We start from the raw sequence: 15,898 nt of genomic DNA, 5'->3' as shown, positions 1-15,898 counted from the left end.
CTAAGTACATTTTATCGTATGATAAGTAACAATAACAATGGGGCAAAGTTCATATGCAAAAAATCACGAAGTTTGATTGATGAAGTGGTAATCGATAGATCAGCGATGATGTTGATAAGAAAATGAAATTGTTAAATAAGTAGAAATCTTATCACTTTAATTTGATTTTATTCCGTTATGAAATATGAACAATCATTCCACGACACGTTGTATTATTTATTTACGAATTTACAATGTAAATAAATTTGGCATTTAGCAGGTTTACTGAGATACGTTTTGGCATGAATCCAACGACATTATTTTCCCGACTTTCATTTGCATTGTAAATGAATAAAATAGTCTGGGCGCCAGCACCATCGGATGGACTTTGAACGAAAAACGTAAAACTAACCGAAGGTTTACTTAAGCCAGATCACAGAAAAAAAGTTAAACTAACCGGAGGTTTACTTAAGCTAGATCATTGAAAAAAATAAAAAAAATATATTGTAAAAACATAGTTGTTAAATTAAAAAAATACCTGTTTCTTCTACCAAATAACTGAATTAATTAACTAAACAAAAAACTTATACTCGTCGGAAAGAACTTTAAAACTTTACGGAGCGGGTCTTTTATTTATACTAAAGACTATCGTTGTAGTGCTTCTAGTTCCCCCACTAATTTTTAGAGATAAGTATTACATATTTAGAAATCAAAACTTATCTGCATCGAAATTATGTCAATGTTCAGTGTAATGTTATGAAATCGTCTCCACCCAAGTGTGGTCTAGACCGTTGACCAGCCTGTTTAAAATGAATAAATCAATTTACAGCAAATTTTGTCTGCCCAAATAAATGCGTTATATTTTAAACTACCACAGCTACCATCAATGCAAATCTTATCAATTACGTTTTAAGTATTATTTAACCTTGACACTACATGAGGTTGTGTTTGTTAGGTTGTAATTCCTACATGGATAAGTGAAGTGGTTTTTTCTTTACTTTTAATAACAAGAAATGTATTTATATGGTATCAAGTATCCAGAGTGTGGATCGTGGTGGTAGACACTTCCCTATAAAAATAATTGCTTAATAGTGTATATCAATCGACATTCCAAACAGTAGCATGTGACCACAGTGAAAACACTGTAATCCACTTAAAAATATTACAAAAGCGACACGGCTACAACAGCCATCACTTATCGCGCCACCAAGAACCAAAAATATTTTGCGTGTTCCTTTGGCACATCACATGAGCTTTATTTAGCATCTTTATCCATGATTAATTACTTTCACATGAACTAAAATATCATTTTGTGACAATTGACGTCAAATAAAATATTTAAAATAGTACTATCAAATGCATGATTCTTCCGAGTGATCTGCTCTTGACGTGGAAATTTTTCAAATTACAAAAATGCGTGCTTTAATTACGCTGCTGATTAGTGATTTGTGATAATCTCAACAATAATAAGACATCTAACCACCACGCCGTGGATGAGTGAACATATGAAAAAATCAATTCCGTTTACTTTATCGCAGTTAATTTTCTATGATAGATATCATCTTTGCACTTAATCAAAAAAAAATTACAAACAAATCTGCAGGGGGTCAGATTAAACAACAACAAAGTCGTATCACGGGACAGGGTTAAATTATCTTGCTTTTATTAAGCGTAGGTCAATTCCAATTACAGCAACTGTGACGTCGAACTGTTTATTATGTTGCTGGTTCATTAAATTTCAGATAAGGAGAATTTTCGGAGCACTCTATGAACCCGACCGATTTGAATGAATGAAAGCGAGTTTAGGTATCTGATTTTGAACGCCCTGCTGAAATGCGGGAAGCACCAACAGGATTTCTGCGCTTCCCCATTCAGCATGAACGACAACGAAGGAGTAATAAAAGACGAATCCTTGAACTTAATCTTGATGTAAATACTTGCAGTCATACGCAGTTTACTTTTAAACATCAGACAAGAATTTGCTGCACGTGGTAAATCTGGCAGTCTGTGCCCAACTGGCGTAATCAGAAAACGAAGATCTTTGGACCCATTGTTTTGGCAAACTGTCAGAAAAATATCATATTTATTTTCTCCTGTGGAATGAATTAAAGTAGGGCAAGTGCAGCTGTTGTAAAATTTGACGTCATAATGGGTTTTAAATAGATGTTTGTCTTTTCTAGTTATTATTAAAATTTAAAAATTTCGATTTCGTTGGTACCTGTATACCTACTTGTCTAAATATTTGCAAGCAGAAAATTCAATTTTAAAGTATACCAACGTTTATTAAATTAACACTTTAATTTATCTGTAAGAGTTTACTTTTGGACAAGGTTTTTTCTACTTTTTAGTGATAGACCTTTAAAGTTTACTTAAATCGTATCTTTTTGAGTGTAACATGATTACGATTTAAGTTCTGCTGATGCTATCAAATGTTCGCAGTAAAATCAACAGGACTGCAACAGCTCGATCACGGATTATAATATTGAAAATAAATTATGAAATACCGCCGTTGTAACTAACTGATACACACTTATCGATTAGGTATATTAAAAAGATAATATTAAATAACTTCATCTGAGCACTACAGCTGCGTTTTCACTGAACTGCATTTATACCTGTATGTATATAACATCAGTTCATAAAAGGAGTGTGTAGCGCGATCAGTACCCCTAGCGCCCTCTGTCACGCCCACGCACCACCACTACCCTGCCGCAGCACCCCGGTACTCGCTCGCTCCCTTACCAGAGGGCGGTGCGCCCTTTCACTCCCACGCGACGCATTTCTAGCCGCCTTTACATAGGACCCGAGCGGCCAGATTCGGCAAGTTTTTCCATCTGCGAACTTCACAGCTCATTTGCGTATCACCTTGCATCCGAGGGGTCTTGGAGGTCCAAATCGAGTAGTAAGTCGGCTTGAGTATCAGCGGCGTATCCGAGGGGTCCCGCAGGTCCGGCCGTGGAAAAACGCTCCGGGTGTTCGCGAGTGTACGAGTTATCAGGACTGTTCGTCCGCGGAGTGACCATTTTTAAGAACTCGTGTAACCAGTCTATGTCTATGCAGTGCATATACTATGTTTTGTTGAATAAAGTTTTTACGGAATAAACCACGTGTTATAAAAAGTGGCGCCCAACTTAGTGGCACGAAGAAGGCGTCTGTTATAAAAAGTGACGCCCAACGAAGCGGCCCGAAAACGACCACAATTTCGCGAAAAACGAAGATTCCGACGCGAAGAAGTCCGCGAACCAACATCGGGATGACGATTCAAATGTCCGCAGAACAATTCAACGAACTGATAAACGGCATCAGGGATGTCGCGAGGCCCCGAGAAGCCGATCTGCACCCATCTTCAGGGACGAGACACTTCAGCCATTGCCCGGCCCGGTTCAACGGCTCCCGCAACGCCTCGAGTGTAGAGGAATTTATTACAACCGCGAGCCTGTACAAGAGGTTGGAGAAAATTAGTGACGAAGACGCCCTAGAAACTCTACCGATCCTGCTACGCGAGGAAGCGCTGACGTGGTGGAACGGAGTAAGGAATTCCGTCAACACATGGCCAGCCGCAGTCCAACTAATCAGGGACGCCTTCGCCCCGAGAGCCCCGAACCACCGCCTGTTCAAGGAGATATTCAACGAACCTCAGGGGGACGAGGTCTCCACCGACGCGTACATCACGCGCCAACGCGAACGGCTGTCGCGGATGTCCCGGCAGCTGGACGAACAGTGGCAGATGGATATCCTCTACGGACTGCTGCGACGTAGACTTAGAGACCGCATCGCCCGTACGGAAGTGGACACCTTCGCAGATCTCCTCCACAAGGCCCGCGCCGTCGAAGAGAGCGAGCGAGAAGGGAAAAACTCGCACGCGAAACCAAATGGTAAGGGCCCCAAAGCAGACGAAAACCGAAGTCGCGGCCCCAGACTCCGCTGTGACGTCTGCAGAGCTTTTGGCCACGACACAACCGCTTGCCGCCGGAGACCACGAGGACCTGCCCCAGCTCCCGGACCGGCAACCCGGACGCCCGCTGAGCCAGTGCGTTGTTACGGTTGCAACGCCCCGGGGGTGTTTAGAAGAAATTGCCCCACCTGTAACACGACCGACGCCAGCCAACCCGCACGCAACATGGCATTCTGTGCGCTGAGGTCCGGCACGATCCAACCACGGTCCCGCCCGGCAATCCACATAAAAATCGCCGGAGAAGAAGGCACCGGCTACCTCGATACGGCCGCGTGCAATAGCGTGGCCAGCGCTACATTGTACCGCCACCTGATAAAAACGGGACACAAAGCAAGGACGGAAAACGTGATCGCCACCCTTGCAGACGGCACGAGCAAGCACCTGCAGGTGCCGGCCGTCACGACCAAGGTAGGCGTACAAGGACGACACGTAGAAACCACCTTCATCGTGTTGTCCGACTCTTGCAACACCCGCACCCTGCTGGGCGCGGACTTCATAGAGGACGCGAGAATCATCCCCGACTTGGCGAGACGACGGTTCTATTTTGGCGGCGACATCACGCGGACCTACCCGTTCGTCGACGTCGACGGAGCCGAGGCGCCCGCCAGAAAAGGAGTTCCCACGACCATAAAAGAAGTTCGAATCACACAATCGGAACCCATGGAAGAGGGAGACATCGAAGAAGGCTACGGGCCCCCGCCACCAGCACCGCCGAAACGCGATACCTCCAAGGGACTGGTAACCCCCCACGGGATATGGACCACGTATCAGGCTCCGTACGCGACGGAACACATGTGGGAAGACGCGGAGACCGCGATGACAACGGGCGAAATGGACGAATACGAAATGGGCCTCTTCCCCGACGGGCCCCGGCGACTGTTCATAACATCTCTGCACCTGCAAGCCAACGAAGGCACCGGGTTCACCGAACCGACCCGCGCGAAGTTTGACGACTTGGTGGATGACTTCGCCGACGCTTTTGAGGCGCACGGCCCGCCTACCCCATACGCCGAGCATCGCATCGACACAGGCGACCACGCCCCGATCGCGGTGCCTCCTTATCAGCTGAACGCCACGAAAAGGCAATTGCTCAAGGAGGAAGTAAAGAAAGATGCCGCATGGCAATGGGACTCCACCCACCAAGAAGCGTTCGAAGAACTGAAGCAGCGATTGGCCGACGCCCCCATCCTGCGACAAGCCAACCCCGAAGAACCGTTTGTCTTGCGCACGGACGCAAGCGCTTACGCCCTAGGAGCGGCTCTACTCCAGGGGGAGGGCCCGGAGGAGCGCCCGATCGAGTACGCAAGCCGCCTGCTCACGAACCACGAGCAGAATTACACCACCACGGAGCGCGAAGCCCTCGCCATTGTCTGGGCCGTGCGAAGATTCCGTGGGTATCTAGAAGAATCCTCAACCGTGGTCATCACCGACCATCAGCCCCTCCGATGGCTGATGACATTAAAGACACCGACCGGACGTCTAGCGAGGTGGGCACTGCAGCTGCAGCCGTACCACCTGACCATCGAATATACGCCCGGTAAGGCCAACGTAGTAGCAGACATGTTGTCACGACCCCACCTACCCGAGGTGGCCATCGACTCCGTAGAAGTGGACCTCCCCACACGTAAAGCCAACGAACTACGAAGCGAGCAGCGCAAGGACGAAGAAATTAGGAAGATTATGGACGACCTGGTCCACGCCCAAGCCGAGATTTCCCAGCAGTGGACCTCTCGGGGCTACCTACTCAACCAAGGGGTTCTTTACCGATACTCTCAAGATGGAGAGAGTGAGGAGGCTCAGCTAGTAGTCCCCAAACACGAACGACCCCGAGTACTGGCCGCGTACCACGACTCACCCACCGCCGGCCACTATGGCGTCGAAAGAACATACTATCGGATCAAGCGAAGATACTATTGGACGGGTATGCGACGATATATTACCGACTACCTGAAGGGATGTATCGACTGCCAACGCTACAAAGCCCCAAATCTGAAGCCCGCTGGCCTACTACAAACCCCAGCAATGGGACACCGCATGGAAGTACTGGCCGTGGACCTATTTGGCCCACTGCCCCCAACCAAAGAACACCACCGATGGGTCCTCATCGTAGAGGACTATGCAACCAGATGGGTAGAACTCTTCACTTTGGCTGAAGCTAGCGCCGAAGCCTGCGCCACCACCTTGGTAACGGAGGTGTTCCTCCGATACGGTATTCCCCGTCGTATCGTGAGCGACAATGGGACCCAATTCATAAGCGCGGTAATGCAGAAAATTACTTTTTGCTTAGGTATCACCCAGAGCTTCACCCCTGTATACCACCCCGAGGCCAACCCCGTAGAGAGAAAAAACCGCGACCTGAAAACGCAGCTCGCCATACAGATTGGCAACCAGCCCCACGAAAATTGGGACGAGAAGATACCCTCCATTCGCTTCGCCATGAACAGCGCATGGTGTAGCGGCACCGGGTACAGCCCAGCGTACCTAATGTTTGGCCGAGACCTCCGCACCGTAGATGACGTCACGCACGACCTCCGCGCAATCACCCTCCGCGAGAACTTCGTACCAGAGGCCACACCGCTGTTACTCACCTTGGACGAAACCTTGAAACGAGCTCGGGAAATACACGAGTCCGAGCAAGACCGGCGAAAACGCGACCAGGACCGTCACCGAAAAACAAGCACCGCTTATGCCCCCGGAGATTTGGTGTTAGTCAAAACACACCGATTGAGTAAGGCCTCCCAGGGGTTCACGTCAAAATTCGCCCCCAAGCAAGACGGACCATACGTGGTCTTACGAAGGCACGGCCCCACGAGCTACGAGATCGCCGCCCATCAACAGCCCGATGTAGTGCTAGGGCTCTATCACGCCTCTGACCTTGTTCCGTACCAACCTCCCACGCAGGAAGCCACCCAGCCCGTGCCACCGGTACAACCCTTGCGACGACGAGGCCGCCCCAGAAAGATCCAGCAGGACCAATAGGCGGGGACGCACCCTATGGTCCTGAGGGGGAGACTGTAGCGCGATCAGTACCCCTAGCGCCCTCTGTCACGCCCACGCACCACCACTACCCTGCCGCAGCACCCCGGTACTCGCTCGCTCCCTTACCAGAGGGCGGTGCGCCCTTTCACTCCCACGCGACGCATTTCTAGCCGCCTTTACATAGGACCCGAGCGGCCAGATTCGGCAAGTTTTTCCATCTGCGAACTTCACAGCTCATTTGCGTATCACCTTGCATCCGAGGGGTCTTGGAGGTCCAAATCGAGTAGTAAGTCGGCTTGAGTATCAGCGGCGTATCCGAGGGGTCCCGCAGGTCCGGCCGTGGAAAAACGCTCCGGGTGTTCGCGAGTGTACGAGTTATCAGGACTGTTCGTCCGCGGAGTGACCATTTTTAAGAACTCGTGTAACCAGTCTATGTCTATGCAGTGCATATACTATGTTTTGTTGAATAAAGTTTTTACGGAATAAACCACGTGTTATAAGTGTTATAAATTCAGCAAGAAGAAACTAATGGTCGGTTCATACACGCACAGTTTAATTTAATTTACTATTCATTTAATGAAACATAAAGTCATCCTCTTTTTTATTTTTAGTTTAATTATAAAGAATGGTTTACAAGCAATGCCAAGATAAATATTGATGTTGTTTTTAATGTTTCTTCTGAACAAGTTATACTCTTATGAATAAATATTGTAAATTGTGGTGCGTTAATGTTTGATTTATTTTAGCTCCGGGTCTATTATCACTCTTCAACTTTTTTATTTCTTATAGATCTTATAATGTGGTATCAGTCATACTCGTATATAGAACATATGGAATATTGAACCTGGGGGCATGCAAACAATTCGATTTTTTAATGAAGTCTACGTTGTCCTGTTGAGATGAAGTTGGCCACATAAAGCTATATATGATATATATGGTGTTGAAGCAAGCCAAAACAGGTTGGATCTTGAATATTTAACTTTCTTGATTAGAAAATCAATCTAATGTAATAATTAATAAAACTAATAAGTAAATAACCAAGTTTTTTTTCATATGTGAATTCAAATAAGAAAAAAAACGATCTCCTTTGAAATAAATTCAGCTGAGGTATATGTAATATCACTTTGGTAAATAAACTGGAACTCATTCACATAATGGAAAGATAACCAACTTAAAGATAGTACCACTGATAAAATAAAACACTTGAATCAGTTTGTACTCCTCATATGGATATCACAACTACGTTTAAGTTTGCAACAGTAATTAGCGCAAATGCCAGTACATTAACCGAACTTGTGATTTAGAAAAACATTGTGAAATATGTTGCCACTTCACGTGAAAATTTTGTTTTCCTGAATATTACTTTTACTTAAAAGTTAATATTAAATAAAACCTAATAAAAAAACACACTCGAAGCAGTGGTTTGTAATAAATTTGTTAAAAATATAAAAACTCATCCAACAATACGAGCCTGAAAAACCTTAGATGCAACCATACATACATTTTTTTGCAATTTTATTTTGCTTTCAATCAGTTATAGAGTTAATGATGACGAATTTCTAAGGATAAATAAACAGTCGTATATGCAACGTATGCACTTCGAATATGATGCGTCAGACAGGTCTGATGAAAAGTAATGTGGATTCATATTTTATTTCCGCATTTTTGTAAGATCTAGTGATTGGTTATAATAGATGTATGTTGTGTTGCATTCAAAGGTTACGTTGGATTTGTACTTTTATGTAATCACCCTATATTTACATAAACTTTAATTATAGGGTTCAAAATGTTAATCATAATAGTACCATATGATCGAAAAAAGTTCTCTAGTAGATCATGAAATTTATATATTTATTTATTTTATATAGTTACTTGGCAGCAAAGTCCTTATATTAGTACATAATTACTAATATAGAGACTTTGATTTCACTGTCAAACCGAACAAGCAACACGTGGATGTTGCCAACATCATTATTTCATTTCCTACTAGAAAACTTATTTCGACCATATGGTATTTATAAATAAAAGATTGAAGATCATACAATCGCTGGAATTATATTTTGCGAATTTTATTTTTGTATTATGACACCTGTAATTAATATTAACAAGAGAACCCAAGATTCTTTGAAACTCTTTCAGAACAAAACCCCCGGAATCCCCAGTCTTTTCAAATTCTTAAACAAAAACATGGCTCCCAAGATCTTTCCAAACTGTTTCAAAAACACAACAAGGGACCCCGAGATGTTTTGAAATTGTGTTAAAAATAAAACACGAAAAGCCCCGAAGACTCTTCCCGATAAGGGTACCGGGGACAGGCCTTATTTCGTGACAACCGTGCCGCGCCAAAGGAGTGAAGTCTGAAGTCTCTGGGCGTGGAGAAGTGAATTAGAGTTTTCCCAAGCCAATCGTTTTCGTGTTTTTCCTAAGAGCACTTACCGCCAATACCGGTAGAGAGGCTGTATCGTCATATTCGCTCCCGTTCTGTTTTTGTATATGCCAGTGCGATAAGCCGAGTACCGTTAAAAGCCGATAAGCGCCGCCAGTCGTGTTATCGTCACCGCGCGACCCCTCCCCCCTTCGGTATAACGTCCCCCGATCCTCGTTTCAGCGTCGCCGCCTCCCCAGGATCCAGCCCAGTCCAGCGAAATCACAAGACGACCTTGACCAATATTCCAGTTTTTGTTTTATTGCTTATATTAGCCGTTATAGCTGGTAGGCAATAATGACCGTATATTTTCAAACTTTAATCGGGGTATTATTTATTTCTGTTGCGGCCACTCACGAGACCCATTGGAGATCGGTTCTTCCGGATAGAGTACTCCCTCAAAATTATACAACATACACGAAAATAACAAGAAAGTTGGTAAATTATAACGTTGATGTTGAACTTTTACAGTATTTAAAGGGATTGTAGAAGAGAAGTGGCGGTCTTGAGGGATGTTTATATGCAGTTTGTCGTAGTGAAGATTAAGTTGATTACTATTTATTTTAATGATATATAGTTATAATTTCTGTTTTTAATACGAATAAAACTCGTTAGAATAGTAAATACGAGCATACGCGCCAAATTAAGTATACTATGACCAGAAATATAGTGCGGATTCTGCCTTAAGCGCCTATTTCACTAACTTTTATGACGGCTTAACATTACACCCTTGTATACGTGCCGTAGTCCAGGAGAAATGAACCTCAATGAAAATTTTGTACTAATATAATAACTGCCAAAATTAGTATGTTTACAAGCTTCTAAGTACGTCATTAGGTACTGGGTTTTGGTGGTGATGACAGTGACAAAAAATTTGGCATATTTACAGTATTTAAGTGCGTATTCTTTGAGTTTCGACAATGACTGTATAGTCTCCGAAATACTACAAGGTTATATGGCTGTTGTACAATTAGGGTATTGTTAAGACGACAATGGAGCAGTTGTAAACTGTGTTTGTGTTGGTTTAATGTACCAAAAATGTTTGAGCAGATTACCTAGCAGTAGGTGGCAAGATATTGAGACAAATCCTTGATTTATGACGCTAGGATTAAGCCGGTAACCAGCCCCACAAAAGGAATTTTAAGATCCCGTTCTTAAGTTTCGTGGGGCCCTAGAACCTTGTACAAGTACGGTCCTGTATTACTCAAGACAGTGATCGGGGTAAGTAGACAGGTTTAAAAGGTCGGGGTTTAAGCCGTGATAAAAATTAGTGAAAGTCAATAAATAGACACTCGAGACAGAATCCACACAATATTTCTGGTCGTAGTAAAGAATATTAACAAGTTCATTTTTGTTAATATTCTTTGGTCGTAGTATACGATTCATTGGCAACTCTTTTAATATAAACTGCACAAAATAGTGAAGGATGGTATTAAAGTATGGGGGTTTTAGTATTAATGGACCTCAAGATTTATTACTTTTGACAATTATCTTTAAAGATGTAAATACTGAAGGTTACAACGCAGAAAATGATAAAATATGAGGGTTTCGGTGAACAGATGATTAAATGGCTACCTATTATTTTATTACCTTTAGTGAGGGTTGGTTAGAAAATCCTACTGCATGTTTATGGTTACTACTTAGAAAATCAGAGCCCTAAAAACGGAATTTCGTTGGACAACCTATACACTGGTACCTGGAGTGCCTTAATCCTCGCCTTAAGTTCGGTCTAAACTGATAAGTTTGCATAAATTTTAGCTGTCCCTTTTTAAATTCCAATTCCATGGAAATAGAAACAAACGTGGAACTAAAGTCAGAACACTTGGGATCACCGATATTTTTTTAAATTATTCAAAAATAACGCACACGGGATCCCAAAAATTATAACTCTTTAAAAGCAAAAACCAGGAATAGAAAGTTTTTTTCAAATTCTTGCAAAAATATAGCGCAAGAGGCCTCGAAGATTTTTTTCAAATTCTTTCAAAAGCAAAACACCAGGGATTCTCACGGAAGGTTTTGTCATATTATTAAACAAAATATACCGGACGTCCCCAATTTCTCGCAAAGTCTTTCAAAAATAAAGGACCAGGGCCCTCCAGGTTTTTTCAAAGATACTAAAATTCTTCCAAACTCTTTCAAAAACCAAAAACTAAGGACCTTCAAGATTTTTTAAAATTCCTTAAAAAATAAACCACAAGGGGCTCCAAAGAATCTTTCTAACTCTTTCAAAAACAAGGCATTTGGGATCTCAGATTTTTTTTTCTTTCAAAAATAAAAGATACGCGGCTCCAAATATTTTTTATAACTTTTTCAAAAACAAAGCACCAGAATTCCCCGAAATTTGTTTAAAGTATATTTCATGCTTTAGGGAAAAAAACCAGTAAGATCTCCTAAGATTATTTTATACATTTTCAAAAACAAAACAACAAGCTTCCCCCAGATTTTTAATTGATTTTGCCAATTTTATAATTTCTTTAATAGTAATTCCTATAAGTTAAGGGTGGCGTCTGGTTCGGTTTCGCCCAATACTAAATACATTGAAAACATCGTCGTAGTTTCCGGAATTGCATTTTTAAAATACTGAAATCTCCAACGTCAGAATCTAAGTAAACCTGCATTCTGCTACCGCATCACAGCTCGTTTAATGCCGATTTCTCGTTTCAATAGATTTTGACTTTTCGCGAGTTATTTACCTCAGTCGTGGATTTTTTAATATTATAAATGGTATCAAAAGAAAGCTGACACTTTTCCCCAGGGGACCTCCTATCTCATAATGCAAAAAACTTCAGCACTTCGTCAAAAAATGCATCAATGTGCCGGTTAAAATGTGGTGTAAAAGTTGTTCAACTTTATAATTTTTTTTTTGTAAAAACTGCATACTAGATATGAATATAAATATAGAGGTCCCCTGGACTGAAGTTTGTTAATTCGAAATATAATTTTTTTAAAGCGATATATCTCATATTTTTAAAATGCAACTCCGGAAACCGCGACGATGTTTTCAATGTATTTAGTATAGGGCTAAACCGAACCAGACGCCAGCCTTAAAACACAAATAGGTGTGGACTGTTAAGCTACAGGTAAAGGAGCATGTCATGAGTATCTTTCAAGTGAGTTTTTATTACTGAAATCTTGAGATGACGTCCTCAACTTTTAGTAGGGTCAAATATATACAGTATAACACTAATAATAACAGCATTGCATTTCAAGAAATTGAGGAATATACGGTAAAATGTCTTTGATTTAACGAACGAAATACATTGCTTCATTGATTAATTTTCTGAAACACCCTGCAGTAGCAAAATTTTTAGATAACGTCATCAAATTTTTGGAGACGGTAGACAAAAATTTTGATTCGCCATTTACATGTTTACGATGACCTTAAAATATTTGCAATTTCTATTGAATTGTAAAATGTTGTTTTACAGTTTTTGTATTTTTTCCAAAAATCTAACCGTAGAATGTACAAAATAAGGGCAGATTAATAAACCACACGTCCAGAAACATGTTATTTTATAAAATTATTATTATGGCTTTTTTTCAAATTAAATCAAACACTTGTTCTTCAGATCATAATACTCAAATCATACTCCGAAAAATATCAAAAACTCTACCAACACTTTAAATCAAACTAGTAACTAGCAATTTGATTCCTGCTTTTAAAATTGTTTTCGTAATTATTCCACGTTTCTACAACCTTATTAATAGCATACGAAAAAATTAATGTTTGTTTGATTCGATGAACTACTTGTGAATTCGTGAATCCTGGATTTGCCTTGAGCCTGAATCTCCCTCTCGAATTTCCTTTTGCGTGCTCTCTGACTGCATAGAATTATTCCGTTTTATTCGTCCTGCAATTGACCTACTTTGTGGTGAATTGCATCTGTTTAGTCGTTCGAGGTTTGTAATTCATTTCACTCTCTTTTACCGTTGCGTATCTTCTCGTTTAAAACTATTCGGTAATAATCTTTGCGTTGATTTTAATAGGGCATTTTCTATTTACCAACACACAAATAAATCAATTAAGTTGTTGACGTTGAAATGGCATGTCGTTCAATGCGATAGAAGTTATGTAATACAATGAGGGACTTCTATTAGACTCAGGTGCTTATAAGTTGGTCAAAACTGGAATACTGAAGGCCGTTTCAGAACGAGAATAACTAAATATGCAACTGAGTTCGTAATTTGAATAAACTGTCGTAATTTGAACAAGTTACGTGATAAATCTCACGCATATTTCACGACAAAGCTCATATTACAAAGCCATTAAATCATTTTATAAAACGAAACAAAACAAAACAATTGTATTAAGTGAACAAAACGAGTTTTTTAATGTTTTTAGATTTAGTTATAACATTAGAACAAATTAAGGCGAACATATTATGCCACAACAGCAGTAGTAAAAGGTTAACAATGATTTAAAAATCTTTAATTTTTTCACTTAAGTACGCTACATATTCTATGAAATGAATAATATACAGGATGGGCCAATGCGATTAAATCGTCTATATCCGTTGCTACGGCGACTATCTGAACGTCATTAATATTTTTTTAAATTGGAATCATATTATTTTCGATTCCTAATTTTGCAACAGTTTAGCGATTATCAAAATTCAGATACGTTGGAATTCGGTAGAGAAAAGCAGTTTTCCGAAAATCATGATTTTTGAATGATTACCTAACAAATTTTCTTCCAACTATATAGGCACTAAATATTCACTTCTTAATAAAATTAATTTTTATATGTTGGTAAACATCTACAATTGATAAAAATGTGTCAAAGATGATATATAAGTAAATGTTCCTCTATATCCTTGTGACTAAGTCACAGTATTTGTATACCATAGCCTACACGTAATAAAACGCGTACGTATTATCAGCAAGTGTTAACTTCATAGATAACGACACCGAAAAACTAAAACGCCCCTGTAAAAGAAAATGTTTTAACATTGTCCTACTGCTATTGATTTTCCGAGGCTTGCGCAACTTTTCCGTCATATATAACGCACAGACTTCGTCAAAATTATTATAGTACGAAACGTGACTGTACTAAATTTAACACGAAAACTACGATATTAATAGATAAATGTAGTGCACGAGGTTATTTACATATCATTGTCAAATTCTCAAGATTCGCAAACTTGAGAAAAAAAAATAAATACAACTATCAGCAAACAAAAATTTGTCTCACCTAGACAAGTTGTGGTTGTCCTTATATTGTTTCGCAGAACTCTTTAATTTGCTGTCTTATTTTTTATTTCTTTTTAATATGGAAAAAATAATATCGAACAGAAGTTCTACTAAACTCTGTAAAAAAAATTACAGGGTGCAATAGAGTTCTAGATTTTGTTTTTGGTTCTTTGAAAAAACAGCACAGGGAAACCACGGAGCACTACTGTGTCGCCTTAGCATCCAACACCAAGTGAAGGAAAACAGAAACGTGAACGTCGACGTATCGCATTGGCATCTAAACTTGCCGGTTGATGTTGGCGCATGCTTGTATGAATTCGATAATTTTTGAGATATAGATTGCCGATAGAATATGCTCTTTATGTTACCGGGCTGTAAAGGCCACTTTCGCTACAACGTAACCACGATTGACTAAATGCAGTGTACTGAATCAGTACGCGTAAAGAAAGAATAATAATAAAAGCGACGTTCCTCGCTGAATTATTAAAAAATACCCTGGAAATGATATTAGCAATTTATATGTTGTGCCGATGGTATTTCTCGTTTTGGCCCATTGTTGTGCGCTTGAAAAAGTTAGAAGGATCGACATAGAGGACAAATATTTGTGCAGTGCATAATATACAGTATGTACTACACCTGAAATGAACGATCACATTATTGCCAGTGGGAAAAATCTGTGCAGTAAATTATTACGCGTCATCGGCATTTTTTTTTAGACATCAAAACTAACAATAGAATATTAAAATGCATTTAAAACAACAATTGTTTGGAATGTACACTTGACGTAATTGAAGTGTATTAAACATTTCATATAAAATCTGACGATTAACCAAAAATCTGAGAATTTGGTTGATTTTGGTCACATGATCTACCAACTGCGTAGTTAAGTTCGTCATAAAACGTGTCAAATTCTTATACAATTTTTGAGGGAAGTGAAGAATAAAATACAAAACATAGTTGTACCTGTAAAAGTTATTTTTTCATTCTTGAGATGACGTCATTAATTTTTCTAAGAGATGCATCTGTACGTTTTAATTTAGTCCGTTATTGTGTATTGCCTGAAATAAACATAAAAATATTTAATTTTTGTAAGTCTCTCACTCATACATATGAAATTAAAAGTAGGAATAGATGGATATAAAGTATAGATAAACATTTTAGCAGCATTTTGACATGACGTTATGTACTATGTCCTTATTTACATATATGTATATTATGATTAGGTATACGGACAGATAAGTGCGATCCGGAAATCTGCATTTTCGTATTTTATGTTTTGTGAAACACTAAAAGATGAGTATATTAAGTGTTGTTTTACAGTACGGAATAAAAAAATCTTATAAAATATTTATTTACGTCGTTATAACAAG

At 40.3% G+C, this 15,898-nt stretch overlaps 1 protein-coding gene across 3 annotated transcripts in view; it reads right to left on the bottom strand.

The window, feature by feature from the left end:
* Positions 1-14,787, bottom strand: part of LOC135122744 (uncharacterized) — a 29,217-nt gene extending 14,430 nt beyond the window's left edge. Inside the window, exon 1 of one of the 3 annotated variants that reach the window (XM_064047143.1) lies at positions 14,530-14,787. The gene's annotated coding sequence lies outside the window, so the exon portion shown is untranslated. Of the gene's footprint in view, positions 1-517; positions 603-14,529 lie in introns of those variants that run through there. The other 2 variants (XM_064047141.1, XM_064047142.1) reach the window with 2 other exon arrangements.
* Positions 14,788-15,898: the final 1,111 nt, after the last annotated feature.

This window comes from Zophobas morio, unplaced genomic scaffold (genome assembly GCF_036711695.1).
Source record: "Zophobas morio isolate AGI-343-1 ecotype UQ-CSIRO unplaced genomic scaffold, CSIRO_AGI_Zmor_V1 ptg000005l, whole genome shotgun sequence".
NCBI classification, from domain to species: domain Eukaryota; kingdom Metazoa; phylum Arthropoda; class Insecta; order Coleoptera; family Tenebrionidae; genus Zophobas; species Zophobas morio.
Note: the sequence above shows the minus strand (reverse complement) of the source record. Positions and strands in the feature narration are given on the sequence as shown.